General features: G+C 45.7%; 20 non-coding genes across 20 annotated transcripts; 10 read left to right on the top strand and 10 right to left on the bottom strand.

Annotated features, from left to right (window-relative positions):
- The first annotated feature begins 611 nt into the window (after positions 1-611).
- Positions 612-697, top strand: TRNAY-GUA (transfer RNA tyrosine (anticodon GUA)). The gene is given in 2 exon segments: positions 612-648; positions 662-697. It is a non-coding gene; the product is annotated as a tRNA-Tyr (tRNA).
- A 567-nt stretch (positions 698-1264) lies between these two features.
- TRNAN-GUU (transfer RNA asparagine (anticodon GUU)) lies at positions 1265-1338 on the bottom strand. Its single transcript has one exon. It is a non-coding gene; the product is annotated as a tRNA-Asn (tRNA).
- A 1031-nt stretch (positions 1339-2369) lies between these two features.
- Positions 2370-2455, top strand: TRNAY-GUA (transfer RNA tyrosine (anticodon GUA)). The gene is given in 2 exon segments: positions 2370-2406; positions 2420-2455. It is a non-coding gene; the product is annotated as a tRNA-Tyr (tRNA).
- A 567-nt stretch (positions 2456-3022) lies between these two features.
- TRNAN-GUU (transfer RNA asparagine (anticodon GUU)) lies at positions 3023-3096 on the bottom strand. The gene has a single exon. It is a non-coding gene; the product is annotated as a tRNA-Asn (tRNA).
- Positions 3097-4127: 1031 nt separating this feature from the next.
- TRNAY-GUA (transfer RNA tyrosine (anticodon GUA)) lies at positions 4128-4213 on the top strand. Its single transcript is given in 2 exon segments — positions 4128-4164; positions 4178-4213. It is a non-coding gene; the product is annotated as a tRNA-Tyr (tRNA).
- A 567-nt stretch (positions 4214-4780) lies between these two features.
- TRNAN-GUU (transfer RNA asparagine (anticodon GUU)) lies at positions 4781-4854 on the bottom strand. The gene has a single exon. It is a non-coding gene; the product is annotated as a tRNA-Asn (tRNA).
- A 1031-nt stretch (positions 4855-5885) lies between these two features.
- Positions 5886-5971, top strand: TRNAY-GUA (transfer RNA tyrosine (anticodon GUA)). Its single transcript is given in 2 exon segments — positions 5886-5922; positions 5936-5971. It is a non-coding gene; the product is annotated as a tRNA-Tyr (tRNA).
- Positions 5972-6538: 567 nt separating this feature from the next.
- Positions 6539-6612, bottom strand: TRNAN-GUU (transfer RNA asparagine (anticodon GUU)). The gene has a single exon. It is a non-coding gene; the product is annotated as a tRNA-Asn (tRNA).
- Positions 6613-7640: 1028 nt separating this feature from the next.
- TRNAY-GUA (transfer RNA tyrosine (anticodon GUA)) lies at positions 7641-7726 on the top strand. Its single transcript is given in 2 exon segments — positions 7641-7677; positions 7691-7726. It is a non-coding gene; the product is annotated as a tRNA-Tyr (tRNA).
- Positions 7727-8293: 567 nt separating this feature from the next.
- On the bottom strand, positions 8294-8367 carry TRNAN-GUU (transfer RNA asparagine (anticodon GUU)). Its single transcript has one exon. It is a non-coding gene; the product is annotated as a tRNA-Asn (tRNA).
- A 1029-nt stretch (positions 8368-9396) lies between these two features.
- TRNAY-GUA (transfer RNA tyrosine (anticodon GUA)) lies at positions 9397-9482 on the top strand. The gene is given in 2 exon segments: positions 9397-9433; positions 9447-9482. It is a non-coding gene; the product is annotated as a tRNA-Tyr (tRNA).
- Positions 9483-10049: 567 nt separating this feature from the next.
- TRNAN-GUU (transfer RNA asparagine (anticodon GUU)) lies at positions 10050-10123 on the bottom strand. Its single transcript has one exon. It is a non-coding gene; the product is annotated as a tRNA-Asn (tRNA).
- A 1026-nt stretch (positions 10124-11149) lies between these two features.
- Positions 11150-11235, top strand: TRNAY-GUA (transfer RNA tyrosine (anticodon GUA)). The gene is given in 2 exon segments: positions 11150-11186; positions 11200-11235. It is a non-coding gene; the product is annotated as a tRNA-Tyr (tRNA).
- Positions 11236-11802: 567 nt separating this feature from the next.
- On the bottom strand, positions 11803-11876 carry TRNAN-GUU (transfer RNA asparagine (anticodon GUU)). Its single transcript has one exon. It is a non-coding gene; the product is annotated as a tRNA-Asn (tRNA).
- A 1748-nt stretch (positions 11877-13624) lies between these two features.
- On the top strand, positions 13625-13710 carry TRNAY-GUA (transfer RNA tyrosine (anticodon GUA)). Its single transcript is given in 2 exon segments — positions 13625-13661; positions 13675-13710. It is a non-coding gene; the product is annotated as a tRNA-Tyr (tRNA).
- A 567-nt stretch (positions 13711-14277) lies between these two features.
- On the bottom strand, positions 14278-14351 carry TRNAN-GUU (transfer RNA asparagine (anticodon GUU)). Its single transcript has one exon. It is a non-coding gene; the product is annotated as a tRNA-Asn (tRNA).
- A 1689-nt stretch (positions 14352-16040) lies between these two features.
- Positions 16041-16114, bottom strand: TRNAN-GUU (transfer RNA asparagine (anticodon GUU)). The gene has a single exon. It is a non-coding gene; the product is annotated as a tRNA-Asn (tRNA).
- A 1036-nt stretch (positions 16115-17150) lies between these two features.
- TRNAY-GUA (transfer RNA tyrosine (anticodon GUA)) lies at positions 17151-17236 on the top strand. Its single transcript is given in 2 exon segments — positions 17151-17187; positions 17201-17236. It is a non-coding gene; the product is annotated as a tRNA-Tyr (tRNA).
- A 567-nt stretch (positions 17237-17803) lies between these two features.
- Positions 17804-17877, bottom strand: TRNAN-GUU (transfer RNA asparagine (anticodon GUU)). Its single transcript has one exon. It is a non-coding gene; the product is annotated as a tRNA-Asn (tRNA).
- Positions 17878-18913: 1036 nt separating this feature from the next.
- TRNAY-GUA (transfer RNA tyrosine (anticodon GUA)) lies at positions 18914-18999 on the top strand. The gene is given in 2 exon segments: positions 18914-18950; positions 18964-18999. It is a non-coding gene; the product is annotated as a tRNA-Tyr (tRNA).
- Positions 19000-19023: the final 24 nt, after the last annotated feature.

Genomic DNA, 19023 nt, shown 5'->3' with positions numbered 1-19023 from the left:
TCACGACCTTCAGACTATGCTTTTTATACACGCAACCTCCCAGTTTCTCATGCCACATGTTTTCGCCTTTGCAACAAAGTGGCACAGGCAAAGGCTTTTGGGCCCACAACCAAATGGGCCATTGGATCTAGACCATCTTTTCTACGTTGCGACTTTCTTATTTAAATCATTCTGATTTCTTTTCTCTTCCCACAATTCTTCACTCTGTACACTAACGACTCACCTATACTTTTACACCACCCGGCACCCTGTAAGCTCCACGCTCCTTCTGCTTTTACGGGAGAAAGACATCCACACTTAAAAAAAAAAAAAAAAAAAAAAAAAAAAAGCTTAAAGCTACAGGTTGAAAAGTATGTGATGATCACAATTGTGGTGAATCAGGCACCCCAACATGGAAACCAGCATGGACCCCAACATGGACTGCCAGAAGGGGGATTAGCTCAAATGGTAGAGCGCTCGCTTAGCATGCGAGAGGTAACGGGATCGACGCCCGTATTCTCCAAAGTTTTGGTTTGCCGAGTTTTTCAAAGAGCGGGACAATTCTCCTCTGTTTCCCTACTCATGTAACTCATTTGCAAGCTTAGGAAGCACCCGACAACCAGCTCGGCAAGCCTTCGATAGCTCAGCTGGTAGAGCGGAGGACTGTAGTAGAAAATCAGCAATCCTTAGGTCGCTGGTTCAATTCCGGCTCGAAGGAACTTTTGTTAGTCTCATAGATGATGTTTCAACCTGTCGACAAATGCTCTCCCGGTGCCCTCGTCTTCTATCTATTTTCAGAGGGGTCTCTTGTTTGTGTTGGGTATTTGAAATGGGCATCCGACCGAAACTCTCAGTTGAGAGCCACAGTAGGACTTTCTGTAACTCTGACATGCAACTGAAACAAAAAGAGGGTACAATCATCCCTGGGTGGGCTTGAACCACCAACCTTTTGGTTATCAGACAAAAAAAAGTTTTCACAACCTTCAAGCTTTGCTTGAACCTCCCAGTTTCTCATGTCATGTGTCATCTTCTTTGAAACAGAGTGGCGCATGGAAAGACATTTAGGCCCACAACCAAAGAGGGCCAAAGGCTCTGGACCATTCTTTCTACATTGCAACTATGTCATCCAAATCACTGGGATTTTTTTCTCTTCTCAATATTTTTCACACTGTACATGTTGAAATGGTCTTACAACCGGTGCCCTCCTCTTCTGGCCGAAACTTTAAGTTGAGAGGCACCATAGGATTTTCTGTAACATGCAACTGAGACAAAAAGAGGACACTGCCGTCCCTGGGTGGGCTTGAACCACCAACCTTCCGGTTAACAGCCGAACGCGCTAACCAATTGCGCCACAGAGACAACCACGCTCCCCCACTTTGATTAAAGTCGTAAAAAAGCCACAACATGGTAAATGGAGTATGTTTCTTAGAGGACCTTCTGATCAACACAATAAAAAGAAGAGAATGATAAAACATAACAACTGCGTGGAACTACAGCCGCCAACAAATGGACAATTGCAACACAGAGATGGCCTCCACATTAGCGTCTTAACAACAGTCAGCGGGTAATAGGCTACCCCTCTCTTTTGGAGGTATGGCAGCAGAGTGGCGCAGCGGAAGCGTGCTGGGCCCATAACCCAGAGGTCGATGGATCGAAACCATCCTCTGCTAAGTGCTCTCTTTTACTCACGCCCCCTGTTACAATTTGGCCATTATCCCCGGTCGGAATCACATGTTTTTCTCGTAAAAATAGAATAGAGACCCCCGATCCCTGACCATCTCATTTTCACGACCTTCAGACTATGCTTTTTATACACGCAACCTCCCAGTTTCTCATGCCACATGTTTTCGCCTTTGCAACAAAGTGGCACAGGCAAAGGCTTTTGGGCCCACAACCAAATGGGCCATTGGATCTAGACCATCTTTTCTACGTTGCGACTTTCTTATTTAAATCATTCTGATTTCTTTTCTCTTCCCACAATTCTTCACTCTGTACACTAACGACTCACCTATACTTTTACACCACCCGGCACCCTGTAAGCTCCACGCTCCTTCTGCTTTTACGGGAGAAAGACATCCACACTTAAAAAAAAAAAAAAAAAAAAAAAGCTTAAAGCTACAGGTTGAAAAGTATGTGATGATCACAATTGTGGTGAATCAGGCACCCCAACATGGAAACCAGCATGGACCCCAACATGGACTGCCAGAAGGGGGATTAGCTCAAATGGTAGAGCGCTCGCTTAGCATGCGAGAGGTAACGGGATCGACGCCCGTATTCTCCAAAGTTTTGGTTTGCCGAGTTTTTCAAAGAGCGGGACAATTCTCCTCTGTTTCCCTACTCATGTAACTCATTTGCAAGCTTAGGAAGCACCCGACAACCAGCTCGGCAAGCCTTCGATAGCTCAGCTGGTAGAGCGGAGGACTGTAGTAGAAAATCAGCAATCCTTAGGTCGCTGGTTCAATTCCGGCTCGAAGGAACTTTTGTTAGTCTCATAGATGATGTTTCAACCTGTCGACAAATGCTCTCCCGGTGCCCTCGTCTTCTATCTATTTTCAGAGGGGTCTCTTGTTTGTGTTGGGTATTTGAAATGGGCATCCGACCGAAACTCTCAGTTGAGAGCCACAGTAGGACTTTCTGTAACTCTGACATGCAACTGAAACAAAAAGAGGGTACAATCATCCCTGGGTGGGCTTGAACCACCAACCTTTTGGTTATCAGACAAAAAAAAGTTTTCACAACCTTCAAGCTTTGCTTGAACCTCCCAGTTTCTCATGTCATGTGTCATCTTCTTTGAAACAGAGTGGCGCATGGAAAGACATTTAGGCCCACAACCAAAGAGGGCCAAAGGCTCTGGACCATTCTTTCTACATTGCAACTATGTCATCCAAATCACTGGGATTTTTTTCTCTTCTCAATATTTTTCACACTGTACATGTTGAAATGGTCTTACAACCGGTGCCCTCCTCTTCTGGCCGAAACTTTAAGTTGAGAGGCACCATAGGATTTTCTGTAACATGCAACTGAGACAAAAAGAGGACACTGCCGTCCCTGGGTGGGCTTGAACCACCAACCTTCCGGTTAACAGCCGAACGCGCTAACCAATTGCGCCACAGAGACAACCACGCTCCCCCACTTTGATTAAAGTCGTAAAAAAGCCACAACATGGTAAATGGAGTATGTTTCTTAGAGGACCTTCTGATCAACACAATAAAAAGAAGAGAATGATAAAACATAACAACTGCGTGGAACTACAGCCGCCAACAAATGGACAATTGCAACACAGAGATGGCCTCCACATTAGCGTCTTAACAACAGTCAGCGGGTAATAGGCTACCCCTCTCTTTTGGAGGTATGGCAGCAGAGTGGCGCAGCGGAAGCGTGCTGGGCCCATAACCCAGAGGTCGATGGATCGAAACCATCCTCTGCTAAGTGCTCTCTTTTACTCACGCCCCCTGTTACAATTTGGCCATTATCCCCGGTCGGAATCACATGTTTTTCTCGTAAAAATAGAATAGAGACCCCCGATCCCTGACCATCTCATTTTCACGACCTTCAGACTATGCTTTTTATACACGCAACCTCCCAGTTTCTCATGCCACATGTTTTCGCCTTTGCAACAAAGTGGCACAGGCAAAGGCTTTTGGGCCCACAACCAAATGGGCCATTGGATCTAGACCATCTTTTCTACGTTGCGACTTTCTTATTTAAATCATTCTGATTTCTTTTCTCTTCCCACAATTCTTCACTCTGTACACTAACGACTCACCTATACTTTTACACCACCCGGCACCCTGTAAGCTCCACGCTCCTTCTGCTTTTACGGGAGAAAGACATCCACACTTAAAAAAAAAAAAAAAAAAAAAAAGCTTAAAGCTACAGGTTGAAAAGTATGTGATGATCACAATTGTGGTGAATCAGGCACCCCAACATGGAAACCAGCATGGACCCCAACATGGACTGCCAGAAGGGGGATTAGCTCAAATGGTAGAGCGCTCGCTTAGCATGCGAGAGGTAACGGGATCGACGCCCGTATTCTCCAAAGTTTTGGTTTGCCGAGTTTTTCAAAGAGCGGGACAATTCTCCTCTGTTTCCCTACTCATGTAACTCATTTGCAAGCTTAGGAAGCACCCGACAACCAGCTCGGCAAGCCTTCGATAGCTCAGCTGGTAGAGCGGAGGACTGTAGTAGAAAATCAGCAATCCTTAGGTCGCTGGTTCAATTCCGGCTCGAAGGAACTTTTGTTAGTCTCATAGATGATGTTTCAACCTGTCGACAAATGCTCTCCCGGTGCCCTCGTCTTCTATCTATTTTCAGAGGGGTCTCTTGTTTGTGTTGGGTATTTGAAATGGGCATCCGACCGAAACTCTCAGTTGAGAGCCACAGTAGGACTTTCTGTAACTCTGACATGCAACTGAAACAAAAAGAGGGTACAATCATCCCTGGGTGGGCTTGAACCACCAACCTTTTGGTTATCAGACAAAAAAAAGTTTTCACAACCTTCAAGCTTTGCTTGAACCTCCCAGTTTCTCATGTCATGTGTCATCTTCTTTGAAACAGAGTGGCGCATGGAAAGACATTTAGGCCCACAACCAAAGAGGGCCAAAGGCTCTGGACCATTCTTTCTACATTGCAACTATGTCATCCAAATCACTGGGATTTTTTTCTCTTCTCAATATTTTTCACACTGTACATGTTGAAATGGTCTTACAACCGGTGCCCTCCTCTTCTGGCCGAAACTTTAAGTTGAGAGGCACCATAGGATTTTCTGTAACATGCAACTGAGACAAAAAGAGGACACTGCCGTCCCTGGGTGGGCTTGAACCACCAACCTTCCGGTTAACAGCCGAACGCGCTAACCAATTGCGCCACAGAGACAACCACGCTCCCCCACTTTGATTAAAGTCGTAAAAAAGCCACAACATGGTAAATGGAGTATGTTTCTTAGAGGACCTTCTGATCAACACAATAAAAAGAAGAGAATGATAAAACATAACAACTGCGTGGAACTACAGCCGCCAACAAATGGACAATTGCAACACAGAGATGGCCTCCACATTAGCGTCTTAACAACAGTCAGCGGGTAATAGGCTACCCCTCTCTTTTGGAGGTATGGCAGCAGAGTGGCGCAGCGGAAGCGTGCTGGGCCCATAACCCAGAGGTCGATGGATCGAAACCATCCTCTGCTAAGTGCTCTCTTTTACTCACGCCCCCTGTTACAATTTGGCCATTATCCCCGGTCGGAATCACATGTTTTTCTCGTAAAAATAGAATAGAGACCCCCGATCCCTGACCATCTCATTTTCACGACCTTCAGACTATGCTTTTTATACACGCAACCTCCCAGTTTCTCATGCCACATGTTTTCGCCTTTGCAACAAAGTGGCACAGGCAAAGGCTTTTGGGCCCACAACCAAATGGGCCATTGGATCTAGACCATCTTTTCTACGTTGCGACTTTCTTATTTAAATCATTCTGATTTCTTTTCTCTTCCCACAATTCTTCACTCTGTACACTAACGACTCACCTATACTTTTACACCACCCGGCACCCTGTAAGCTCCACGCTCCTTCTGCTTTTACGGGAGAAAGACATCCACACTTAAAAAAAAAAAAAAAAAAAAAAAGCTTAAAGCTACAGGTTGAAAAGTATGTGATGATCACAATTGTGGTGAATCAGGCACCCCAACATGGAAACCAGCATGGACCCCAACATGGACTGCCAGAAGGGGGATTAGCTCAAATGGTAGAGCGCTCGCTTAGCATGCGAGAGGTAACGGGATCGACGCCCGTATTCTCCAAAGTTTTGGTTTGCCGAGTTTTTCAAAGAGCGGGACAATTCTCCTCTGTTTCCCTACTCATGTAACTCATTTGCAAGCTTAGGAAGCACCCGACAACCAGCTCGGCAAGCCTTCGATAGCTCAGCTGGTAGAGCGGAGGACTGTAGTAGAAAATCAGCAATCCTTAGGTCGCTGGTTCAATTCCGGCTCGAAGGAACTTTTGTTAGTCTCATAGATGATGTTTCAACCTGTCGACAAATGCTCTCCCGGTGCCCTCGTCTTCTATCTATTTTCAGAGGGGTCTCTTGTTTGTGTTGGGTATTTGAAATGGGCATCCGACCGAAACTCTCAGTTGAGAGCCACAGTAGGACTTTCTGTAACTCTGACATGCAACTGAAACAAAAAGAGGGTACAATCATCCCTGGGTGGGCTTGAACCACCAACCTTTTGGTTATCAGACAAAAAAAAGTTTTCACAACCTTCAAGCTTTGCTTGAACCTCCCAGTTTCTCATGTCATGTGTCATCTTCTTTGAAACAGAGTGGCGCATGGAAAGACATTTAGGCCCACAACCAAAGAGGGCCAAAGGCTCTGGACCATTCTTTCTACATTGCAACTATGTCATCCAAATCACTGGGATTTTTTTCTCTTCTCAAAATTTTTCACACTGTACATGTTGAAATGGTCTTACAACCGGTGCCCTCCTCTTCTGGCCGAAACTTTAAGTTGAGAGGCACCATAGGATTTTCTGTAACATGCAACTGAGACAAAAAGAGGACACTGCCGTCCCTGGGTGGGCTTGAACCACCAACCTTCCGGTTAACAGCCGAACGCGCTAACCAATTGCGCCACAGAGACAACCACGCTCCCCCACTTTGATTAAAGTCGTAAAAAAGCCACAACATGGTAAATGGAGTATGTTTCTTAGAGGACCTTCTGATCAACACAATAAAAAGAAGAGAATGATAAAACATAACAACTGCGTGGAACTACAGCCGCCAACAAATGGACAATTGCAACACAGAGATGGCCTCCACATTAGCGTCTTAACAACAGTCAGCGGGTAATAGGCTACCCCTCTCTTTTGGAGGTATGGCAGCAGAGTGGCGCAGCGGAAGCGTGCTGGGCCCATAACCCAGAGGTCGATGGATCGAAACCATCCTCTGCTAAGTGCTCTCTTTTACTCACGCCCCCTGTTACAATTTGGCCATTATCCCCGGTCGGAATCACATGTTTTTCTCGTAAAAATAGAATAGAGACCCCCGATCCCTGACCATCTCATTTTCACGACCTTCAGACTATGCTTTTTATACACGCAACCTCCCAGTTTCTCATGCCACATGTTTTCGCCTTTGCAACAAAGTGGCACAGGCAAAGGCTTTTGGGCCCACAACCAAATGGGCCATTGGATCTAGACCATCTTTTCTACGTTGCGACTTTCTTATTTAAATCATTCTGATTTCTTTTCTCTTCCCACAATTCTTCACTCTGTACACTAACGACTCACCTATACTTTTACACCACCCGGCACCCTGTAAGCTCCACGCTCCTTCTGCTTTTACGGGAGAAAGACATCCACACTTAAAAAAAAAAAAAAAAAAAAGCTTAAAGCTACAGGTTGAAAAGTATGTGATGATCACAATTGTGGTGAATCAGGCACCCCAACATGGAAACCAGCATGGACCCCAACATGGACTGCCAGAAGGGGGATTAGCTCAAATGGTAGAGCGCTCGCTTAGCATGCGAGAGGTAACGGGATCGACGCCCGTATTCTCCAAAGTTTTGGTTTGCCGAGTTTTTCAAAGAGCGGGACAATTCTCCTCTGTTTCCCTACTCATGTAACTCATTTGCAAGCTTAGGAAGCACCCGACAACCAGCTCGGCAAGCCTTCGATAGCTCAGCTGGTAGAGCGGAGGACTGTAGTAGAAAATCAGCAATCCTTAGGTCGCTGGTTCAATTCCGGCTCGAAGGAACTTTTGTTAGTCTCATAGATGATGTTTCAACCTGTCGACAAATGCTCTCCCGGTGCCCTCGTCTTCTATCTATTTTCAGAGGGGTCTCTTGTTTGTGTTGGGTATTTGAAATGGGCATCCGACCGAAACTCTCAGTTGAGAGCCACAGTAGGACTTTCTGTAACTCTGACATGCAACTGAAACAAAAAGAGGGTACAATCATCCCTGGGTGGGCTTGAACCACCAACCTTTTGGTTATCAGACAAAAAAAAGTTTTCACAACCTTCAAGCTTTGCTTGAACCTCCCAGTTTCTCATGTCATGTGTCATCTTCTTTGAAACAGAGTGGCGCATGGAAAGACATTTAGGCCCACAACCAAAGAGGGCCAAAGGCTCTGGACCATTCTTTCTACATTGCAACTATGTCATCCAAATCACTGGGATTTTTTTCTCTTCTCAAAATTTTTCACACTGTACATGTTGAAATGGTCTTACAACCGGTGCCCTCCTCTTCTGGCCGAAACTTTAAGTTGAGAGGCACCATAGGATTTTCTGTAACATGCAACTGAGACAAAAAGAGGACACTGCCGTCCCTGGGTGGGCTTGAACCACCAACCTTCCGGTTAACAGCCGAACGCGCTAACCAATTGCGCCACAGAGACAACCACGCTCCCCCACTTTGATTAAAGTCGTAAAAAAGCCACAACATGGTAAATGGAGTATGTTTCTTAGAGGACCTTCTGATCAACACAATAAAAAGAAGAGAATGATAAAACATAACAACTGCGTGGAACTACAGCCGCCAACAAATGGACAATTGCAACACAGAGATGGCCTCCACATTAGCGTCTTAACAACAGTCAGCGGGTAATAGGCTACCCCTCTCTTTTGGAGGTATGGCAGCAGAGTGGCGCAGCGGAAGCGTGCTGGGCCCATAACCCAGAGGTCGATGGATCGAAACCATCCTCTGCTAAGTGCTCTCTTTTACTCACGCCCCCTGTTACAATTTGGCCATTATCCCCGGTCGGAATCACATGTTTTTCTCGTAAAAATAGAATAGAGACCCCCGATCCCTGACCATCTCATTTTCACGACCTTCAGACTATGCTTTTTATACACGCAACCTCCCAGTTTCTCATGCCACATGTTTTCGCCTTTGCAACAAAGTGGCACAGGCAAAGGCTTTTGGGCCCACAACCAAATGGGCCATTGGATCTAGACCATCTTTTCTACGTTGCGACTTTCTTATTTAAATCATTCTGATTTCTTTTCTCTTCCCACAATTCTTCACTCTGTACACTAACGACTCACCTATACTTTTACACCACCCGGCACCCTGTAAGCTCCACGCTCCTTCTGCTTTTACGGGAGAAAGACATCCACACTTAAAAAAAAAAAAAAAAAAAAAGCTTAAAGCTACAGGTTGAAAAGTATGTGATGATCACAATTGTGGTGAATCAGGCACCCCAACATGGAAACCAGCATGGACCCCAACATGGACTGCCAGAAGGGGGATTAGCTCAAATGGTAGAGCGCTCGCTTAGCATGCGAGAGGTAACGGGATCGACGCCCGTATTCTCCAAAGTTTTGGTTTGCCGAGTTTTTCAAAGAGCGGGACAATTCTCCTCTGTTTCCCTACTCATGTAACTCATTTGCAAGCTTAGGAAGCACCCGACAACCAGCTCGGCAAGCCTTCGATAGCTCAGCTGGTAGAGCGGAGGACTGTAGTAGAAAATCAGCAATCCTTAGGTCGCTGGTTCAATTCCGGCTCGAAGGAACTTTTGTTAGTCTCATAGATGATGTTTCAACCTGTCGACAAATGCTCTCCCGGTGCCCTCGTCTTCTATCTATTTTCAGAGGGGTCTCTTGTTTGTGTTGGGTATTTGAAATGGGCATCCGACCGAAACTCTCAGTTGAGAGCCACAGTAGGACTTTCTGTAACTCTGACATGCAACTGAAACAAAAAGAGGGTACAATCATCCCTGGGTGGGCTTGAACCACCAACCTTTTGGTTATCAGACAAAAAAAAGTTTTCACAACCTTCAAGCTTTGCTTGAACCTCCCAGTTTCTCATGTCATGTGTCATCTTCTTTGAAACAGAGTGGCGCATGGAAAGACATTTAGGCCCACAACCAAAGAGGGCCAAAGGCTCTGGACCATTCTTTCTACATTGCAACTATGTCATCCAAATCACTGGGATTTTTTTCTCTTCTCAAAATTTTTCACACTGTACATGTTGAAATGGTCTTACAACCGGTGCCCTCCTCTTCTGGCCGAAACTTTAAGTTGAGAGGCACCATAGGATTTTCTGTAACATGCAACTGAGACAAAAAGAGGACACTGCCGTCCCTGGGTGGGCTTGAACCACCAACCTTCCGGTTAACAGCCGAACGCGCTAACCAATTGCGCCACAGAGACAACCACGCTCCCCCACTTTGATTAAAGTCGTAAAAAAGCCACAACATGGTAAATGGAGTATGTTTCTTAGAGGACCTTCTGATCAACACAATAAAAAGAAGAGAATGATAAAACATAACAACTGCGTGGAACTACAGCCGCCAACAAATGGACAATTGCAACACAGAGATGGCCTCCACATTAGCGTCTTAACAACAGTCAGCGGGTAATAGGCTACCCCTCTCTTTTGGAGGTATGGCAGCAGAGTGGCGCAGCGGAAGCGTGCTGGGCCCATAACCCAGAGGTCGATGGATCGAAACCATCCTCTGCTAAGTGCTCTCTTTTACTCACGCCCCCTGTTACAATTTGGCCATTATCCCCGGTCGGAATCACATGTTTTTCTCGTAAAAATAGAATAGAGACCCCCGATCCCTGACCATCTCATTTTCACGACCTTCAGACTATGCTTTTTATACACGCAACCTCCCAGTTTCTCATGCCACATGTTTTCGCCTTTGCAACAAAGTGGCACAGGCAAAGGCTTTTGGGCCCACAACCAAATGGGCCATTGGATCTAGACCATCTTTTCTACGTTGCGACTTTCTTATTTAAATCATTCTGATTTCTTTTCTCTTCCCACAATTCTTCACTCTGTACACTAACGACTCACCTATACTTTTACACCACCCGGCACCCTGTAAGCTCCACGCTCCTTCTGCTTTTACGGGAGAAAGACATCCACACTTAAAAAAAAAAAAAAAAAAGCTTAAAGCTACAGGTTGAAAAGTATGTGATGATCACAATTGTGGTGAATCAGGCACCCCAACATGGAAACCAGCATGGACCCCAACATGGACTGCCAGAAGGGGGATTAGCTCAAATGGTAGAGCGCTCGCTTAGCATGCGAGAGGTAACGGGATCGACGCCCGTATTCTCCAAAGTTTTGGTTTGCCGAGTTTTTCAAAGAGCGGGACAATTCTCCTCTGTTTCCCTACTCATGTAACTCATTTGCAAGCTTAGGAAGCACCCGACAACCAGCTCGGCAAGCCTTCGATAGCTCAGCTGGTAGAGCGGAGGACTGTAGTAGAAAATCAGCAATCCTTAGGTCGCTGGTTCAATTCCGGCTCGAAGGAACTTTTGTTAGTCTCATAGATGATGTTTCAACCTGTCGACAAATGCTCTCCCGGTGCCCTCGTCTTCTATCTATTTTCAGAGGGGTCTCTTGTTTGTGTTGGGTATTTGAAATGGGCATCCGACCGAAACTCTCAGTTGAGAGCCACAGTAGGACTTTCTGTAACTCTGACATGCAACTGAAACAAAAAGAGGGTACAATCATCCCTGGGTGGGCTTGAACCACCAACCTTTTGGTTATCAGACAAAAAAAAGTTTTCACAACCTTCAAGCTTTGCTTGAACCTCCCAGTTTCTCATGTCATGTGTCATCTTCTTTGAAACAGAGTGGCGCATGGAAAGACATTTAGGCCCACAACCAAAGAGGGCCAAAGGCTCTGGACCATTCTTTCTACATTGCAACTATGTCATCCAAATCACTGGGATTTTTTTCTCTTCTCAAAATTTTTCACACTGTACATGTTGAAATGGTCTTACAACCGGTGCCCTCCTCTTCTGGCCGAAACTTTAAGTTGAGAGGCACCATAGGATTTTCTGTAACATGCAACTGAGACAAAAAGAGGACACTGCCGTCCCTGGGTGGGCTTGAACCACCAACCTTCCGGTTAACAGCCGAACGCGCTAACCAATTGCGCCACAGAGACAACCACGCTCCCCCACTTTGATTAAAGTCGTAAAAAAGCCACAACATGGTAAATGGAGTATGTTTCTTAGAGGACCTTCTGATCAACACAATAAAAAGAAGAGAATGATAAAACATAACAACTGCGTGGAACTACAGCCGCCAACAAATGGACAATTGCAACACAGAGATGGCCTCCACATTAGCGTCTTAACAACAGTCAGCGGGTAATAGGCTACCCCTCTCTTTTGGAGGTATGGCAGCAGAGTGGCGCAGCGGAAGCGTGCTGGGCCCATAACCCAGAGGTCGATGGATCGAAACCATCCTCTGCTAAGTGCTCTCTTTTACTCACGCCCCCTGTTACAATTTGGCCATTATCCCCGGTCGGAATCACATGTTTTTCTCGTAAAAATAGAATAGAGACCCCCGATCCCTGACCATCTCATTTTCACGACCTTCAGACTATGCTTTTTATACACGCAACCTCCCAGTTTCTCATGCCACATGTTTTCGCCTTTGCAACAAAGTGGCACAGGCAAAGGCTTTTGGGCCCACAACCAAATGGGCCATTGGATCTAGACCATCTTTTCTACGTTGCGACTTTCTTATTTAAATCATTCTGATTTCTTTTCTCTTCCCACAATTCTTCACTCTGTACACTAACGACTCACCTATACTTTTACACCACCCGGCACCCTGTAAGCTCCACGCTCCTTCTGCTTTTACGGGAGAAAGACATCCACACTTTAAAAAAAAAAAAAAAAAAAAAAAAGCTTAAAGCTACAGGTTGAAAAGTATGTGATGATCACAATTGTGGTGAATCAGGCACCCCAACATGGAAACCAGCATGGACCCCAACATGGACTGCCAGAAGGGGGATTAGCTCAAATGGTAGAGCGCTCGCTTAGCATGCGAGAGGTAACGGGATCGACGCCCGTATTCTCCAAAGTTTTGGTTTGCCGAGTTTTTCAAAGAGCGGGACAATTCTCCTCTGTTTCCCTACTCATGTAACTCATTTGCAAGCTTAGGAAGCACCCGACAACCAGCTCGGCAAGCCTTCGACGCCCCCTGTTACAATTTGGCCATTATCCCCGGTCGGAATCACATGTTTTTCTCGTAAAAATAGAATAGAGACCCCCGATCCCTGACCATCTCATTTTCACGACCTTCAGACTATGCTTTTTATACACGCAACCTCCCAGTTTCTCATGCCACATGTTTTCGCCTTTGCAACAAAGTGGCACAGGCAAAGGCTTTTGGGCCCACAACCAAATGGGCCATTGGATCTAGACCATCTTTTCTACGTTGCGACTTTCTTATTTAAATCATTCTGATTTCTTTTCTCTTCCCACAATTCTTCACTCTGTACACTAACGACTCACCTATACTTTTACACCACCCGGCACCCTGTAAGCTCCACGCTCCTTCTGCTTTTACGGGAGAAAGACATCCACACTTAAAAAAAAAAAAAAAAAAAAAAAAAAAAAGCTTAAAGCTACAGGTTGAAAAGTATGTGATGATCACAATTGTGGTGAATCAGGCACCCCAACATGGAAACCAGCATGGACCCCAACATGGACTGCCAGAAGGGGGATTAGCTCAAATGGTAGAGCGCTCGCTTAGCATGCGAGAGGTAACGGGATCGACGCCCGTATTCTCCAAAGTTTTGGTTTGCCGAGTTTTTCAAAGAGCGGGACAATTCTCCTCTGTTTCCCTACTCATGTAACTCATTTGCAAGCTTAGGAAGCACCCGACAACCAGCTCGGCAAGCCTTCGATAGCTCAGCTGGTAGAGCGGAGGACTGTAGTAGAAAATCAGCAATCCTTAGGTCGCTGGTTCAATTCCGGCTCGAAGGAACTTTTGTTAGTCTCATAGATGATGTTTCAACCTGTCGACAAATGCTCTCCCGGTGCCCTCGTCTTCTATCTATTTTCAGAGGGGTCTCTTGTTTGTGTTGGGTATTTGAAATGGGCATCCGACCGAAACTCTCAGTTGAGAGCCACAGTAGGACTTTCTGTAACTCTGACATGCAACTGAAACAAAAAGAGGGTACAATCATCCCTGGGTGGGCTTGAACCACCAACCTTTTGGTTATCAGACAAAAAAAAGTTTTCACAACCTTCAAGCTTTGCTTGAACCTCCCAGTTTCTCATGTCATGTGTCATCTTCTTTGAAACAGAGTGGCGCATGGAAAGACATTTAGGCCCACAACCAAAGAGGGCCAAAGGCTCTGGACCATTCTTTCTACATTGCAACTATGTCATCCAAATCACTGGGATTTTTTTCTCTTCTCAAAATTTTTCACACTGTACATGTTGAAATGGTCTTACAACCGGTGCCCTCCTCTTCTGGCCGAAACTTTAAGTTGAGAGGCACCATAGGATTTTCTGTAACATGCAACTGAGACAAAAAGAGGACACTGCCGTCCCTGGGTGGGCTTGAACCACCAACCTTCCGGTTAACAGCCGAACGCGCTAACCAATTGCGCCACAGAGACAACCACGCTCCCCCACTTTGATTAAAGTCGTAAAAAAGCCACAACATGGTAAATGGAGTATGTTTCTTAGAGGACCTTCTGATCAACACAATAAAAAGAAGAGAATGATAAAACATAACAACTGCGTGGAACTACAGCCGCCAACAAATGGACAATTGCAACACAGAGATGGCCTCCACATTAGCGTCTTAACAACAGTCAGCGGGTAATAGGCTACCCCTCTCTTTTGGAGGTATGGCAGCAGAGTGGCGCAGCGGAAGCGTGCTGGGCCCATAACCCAGAGGTCGATGGATCGAAACCATCCTCTGCTAAGTGCTCTCTTTTACTCACGCCCCCTGTTACAATTTGGCCATTATCCCCGGTCGGAATCACATGTTTTTCTCGTAAAAATAGAATAGAGACCCCCGATCCCTGACCATCTCATTTTCACGACCTTCAGACTATGCTTTTTATACACGCAACCTCCCAGTTTCTCATGCCACATGTTTTCGCCTTTGCAACAAAGTGGCACAGGCAAAGGCTTTTGGGCCCACAACCAAATGGGCCATTGGATCTAGACCATCTTTTCTACGTTGCGACTTTCTTATTTAAATCATTCTGATTTCTTTTCTCTTCCCACAATTCTTCACTCTGTACACTAACGACTCACCTATACTTTTACACCACCCGGCACCCTGTAAGCTCCACGCTCCTTCTGCTTTTACGGGAGAAAGACATCCACACTTAAAAAAAAAAAAAAAAAAAAAAAAAAAAGCTTAAAGCTACAGGTTGAAAAGTATGTGATGATCACAATTGTGGTGAATCAGGCACCCCAACATGGAAACCAGCATGGACCCCAACATGGACTGCCAGAAGGGGGATTAGCTCAAATGGTAGAGCGCTCGCTTAGCATGCGAGAGGTAACGGGATCGACGCCCGTATTCTCCAAAGTTTTGGTTTGCCGAGTTTTTCAAAGAGCGGGACAATTCTCCTCTGTTTCCCTACTCATGTAACTCATTTGCAAGCTTAGGAAGCACCCGACAACCAGCTCGGCAAGCCTTCGATAGCTCAGCTGGTAGAGTGGAGGACTGTAGTAGAAAATCAGCAATCCTTAGGTCGCTGGTTCAATTCCGGCTCGAAGGAACTTTTGTTAGTCTCATAGATGATGTTTCAACCTGTCGACAAATGCTCTCCCGGTGCCCTCGTCTTCTATCTATTTTCAGAGGGGTCTCTTGTTTGTGTTGGGTATTTGAAATGGGCATCCGACCGAAACTCTCAGTTGAGAGCCACAGTAGGACTTTCTGTAACTCTGACATGCAACTGAAACAAAAAGAGGGTACAATCATCCCTGGGTGGGCTTGAACCACCAACCTTTTGGTTATCAGACAAAAAAAAGTTTTCACAACCTTCAAGCTTTGCTTGAACCTCCCAGTTTCTCATGTCATGTGTCATCTTCTTTGAAACAGAGTGGCGCATGGAAAGACATTTAGGCCCACAACCAAAGAGGGCCAAAGGCTCTGGACCATTCTTTCTACATTGCAACTATGTCATCCAAATCACTGGGATTTTTTTCTCTTCTCAAAATTTTTCACACTGTACATGTTGAAATGGTCTTACAACCGGTGCCCTCCTCTTCTGGCCGAAACTTTAAGTTGAGAGGCACCATAGGATTTTCTGTAACATGCAACTGAGACAAAAAGAGGACACTGCCGTCCCTGGGTGGGCTTGAACCACCAACCTTCCGGTTAACAGCCGAACGCGCTAACCAATTGCGCCACAGAGACAACCACGCTCCCCCACTTTGATTAAAGTCGTAAAAAAGCCACAACATGGTAAATGGAGTATGTTTCTTAGAGGACCTTCTGATCAACACAATAAAAAGAAGAGAATGATAAAACATAACAACTGCGTGGAACTACAGCCGCCAACAAATGGACAATTGCAACACAGAGATGGCCTCCACATTAGCGTCTTAACAACAGTCAGCGGGTAATAGGCTACCCCTCTCTTTTGGAGGTATGGCAGCAGAGTGGCGCAGCGGAAGCGTGCTGGGCCCATAACCCAGAGGTCGATGGATCGAAACCATCCTCTGCTAAGTGCTCTCTTTTACTCACGCCCCCTGTTACAATTTGGCCATTATCCCCGGTCGGAATCACATGTTTTTCTCGTAAAAATAGAATAGAGACCCCCGATCCCTGACCATCTCATTTTCACGACCTTCAGACTATGCTTTTTATACACGCAACCTCCCAGTTTCTCATGCCACATGTTTTCGCCTTTGCAACAAAGTGGCACAGGCAAAGGCTTTTGGGCCCACAACCAAATGGGCCATTGGATCTAGACCATCTTTTCTACGTTGCGACTTTCTTATTTAAATCATTCTGATTTCTTTTCTCTTCCCACAATTCTTCACTCTGTACACTAACGACTCACCTATACTTTTACACCACCCGGCACCCTGTAAGCTCCACGCTCCTTCTGCTTTTACGGGAGAAAGACATCCACACTTAAAAAAAAAAAAAAAAAAAAAAAAAAAAGCTTAAAGCTACAGGTTGAAAAGTATGTGATGATCACAATTGTGGTGAATCAGGCACCCCAACATGGAAACCAGCATGGACCCCAACATGGACTGCCAGAAGGGGGATTAGCTCAAATGGTAGAGCGCTCGCTTAGCATGCGAGAGGTAACGGGATCGACGCCCGTATTCTCCAAAGTTTTGGTTTGCCGAGTTTTTCAAAGAGCGGGACAATTCTCCTCTGTTTCCCTACTCATGTAACTCATTTGCAAGCTTAGGAAGCACCCGACAACCAGCTCGGCAAGCCTTCGATAGCTCAGCTGGTAGAGCGGAGGACTGTAGTAGAAAATCAGCAATCCTTAGGTCGCTGGTTCAATTCCGGCTCGAAGGAACTTTTGTTAGTCTCATAGATGATGTTTCAACCTGTCGACAAATGCTCTCCCGGTGCCCTCGTCTTCTATCTATTTTCAGAGGGGTCTCTTGTTTGTGTTGGGTATTTGAAATGGGCATCCGACCGAAACTCTCAGTTGAGAGCCACAGTAGGACTTTCTGTAACTCTGACATGCAACTGAAACAAAAAGAGGGTACAATCATCCCTGGGTGGGCTTGAACCACCAACCTTTTGGTTATCAGACAAAAAAAAGTTTTCACAACCTTCAAGCTTTGCTTGAACCTCCCAGTTTCTCATGTCATGTGTCATCTTCTTTGAAACAGAGTGGCGCATGGAAAGACATTTAGGCCCACAACCAAAGAGGGCCAAAGGCTCTGGACCATTCTTTCTACATTGCAACTATGTCATCCAAATCACTGGGATTTTTTTCTCTTCTCAAAATTTTTCACACTGTACATGTTGAAATGGTCTTACAACCGGTGCCCTCCTCTTCTGGCCGAAACTTTAAGTTGAGAGGCACCATAGGATTTTCTGTAACATGCAACTGAGACAAAAAGAGGACACTGCCGTCCCTGGGTGGGCTTGAACCACCAACCTTCCGGTTAACAGCCGAACGCGCTAACCAATTGCGCCACAGAGACAACCACGCTCCCCCACTTTGATTAAAGTCGTAAAAAAGCCACAACATGGTAAATGGAGTATGTTTCTTAGAGGACCTTCTGATCAACACAATAAAAAGAAGAGAATGATAAAACATAACAACTGCGTGGAACTACAGCCGCCAACAAATGGACAATTGCAACACAGAGATGGCCTCCACATTAGCGTCTTAACAACAGTCAGCGGGTAATAGGCTACCCCTCTCTTTTGGAGGTATGGCAGCAGAGTGGCGCAGCGGAAGCGTGCTGGGCCCATAACCCAGAGGTCGATGGATCGAAACCATCCTCTGCTAAGTGCTCTCTTTTACTCACGCCCCCTGTTACAATTTGGCCATTATCCCCGGTCGGAATCACATGTTTTTCTCGTAAAAATAGAATAGAGACCCCCGATCCCTGACCATCTCATTTTCACGACCTTCAGACTATGCTTTTTATACACGCAACCTCCCAGTTTCTCATGCCACATGTTTTCGCCTTTGCAACAAAGTGGCACAGGCAAAGGCTTTTGGGCCCACAACCAAATGGGCCATTGGATCTAGACCATCTTTTCTACGTTGCGACTTTCTTATTTAAATCATTCTGATTTCTTTTCTCTTCCCACAATTCTTCACTCTGTACACTAACGACTCACCTATACTTTTACACCACCCGGCACCCTGTAAGCTCCACGCTCCTTCTGCTTTTACGGGAGAAAGACATCCACACTTAAAAAAAAAAAAAAAAAAAAAAAAAAAAGCTTAAAGCTACAGGTTGAAAAGTATGTGATGATCACAATTGTGGTGAATCAGGCACCCCAACATGGAAACCAGCATGGACCCCAACATGGACTGCCAGAAGGGGGATTAGCTCAAATGGTAGAGCGCTCGCTTAGCATGCGAGAGGTAACGGGATCGACGCCCGTATTCTCCAAAGTTTTGGTTTGCCGAGTTTTTCAAAGAGCGGGACAATTCTCCTCTGTTTCCCTACTCATGTAACTCATTTGCAAGCTTAGGAAGCACCCGACAACCAGCTCGGCAAGCCTTCGATAGCTCAGCTGGTAGAGCGGAGGACTGTAGTAGAAAATCAGCAATCCTTAGGTCGCTGGTTCAATTCCGGCTCGAAGGAACTTTTGTTAGTCTCATAGATGAT

This window comes from Rhinoderma darwinii, assembly GCF_050947455.1.
Source record: "Rhinoderma darwinii isolate aRhiDar2 chromosome 4 unlocalized genomic scaffold, aRhiDar2.hap1 SUPER_4_unloc_10, whole genome shotgun sequence".
Lineage (NCBI taxonomy): Eukaryota > Metazoa > Chordata > Amphibia > Anura > Rhinodermatidae > Rhinoderma > Rhinoderma darwinii.
This window is presented reverse-complemented; position numbering and strand designations above follow the sequence as displayed.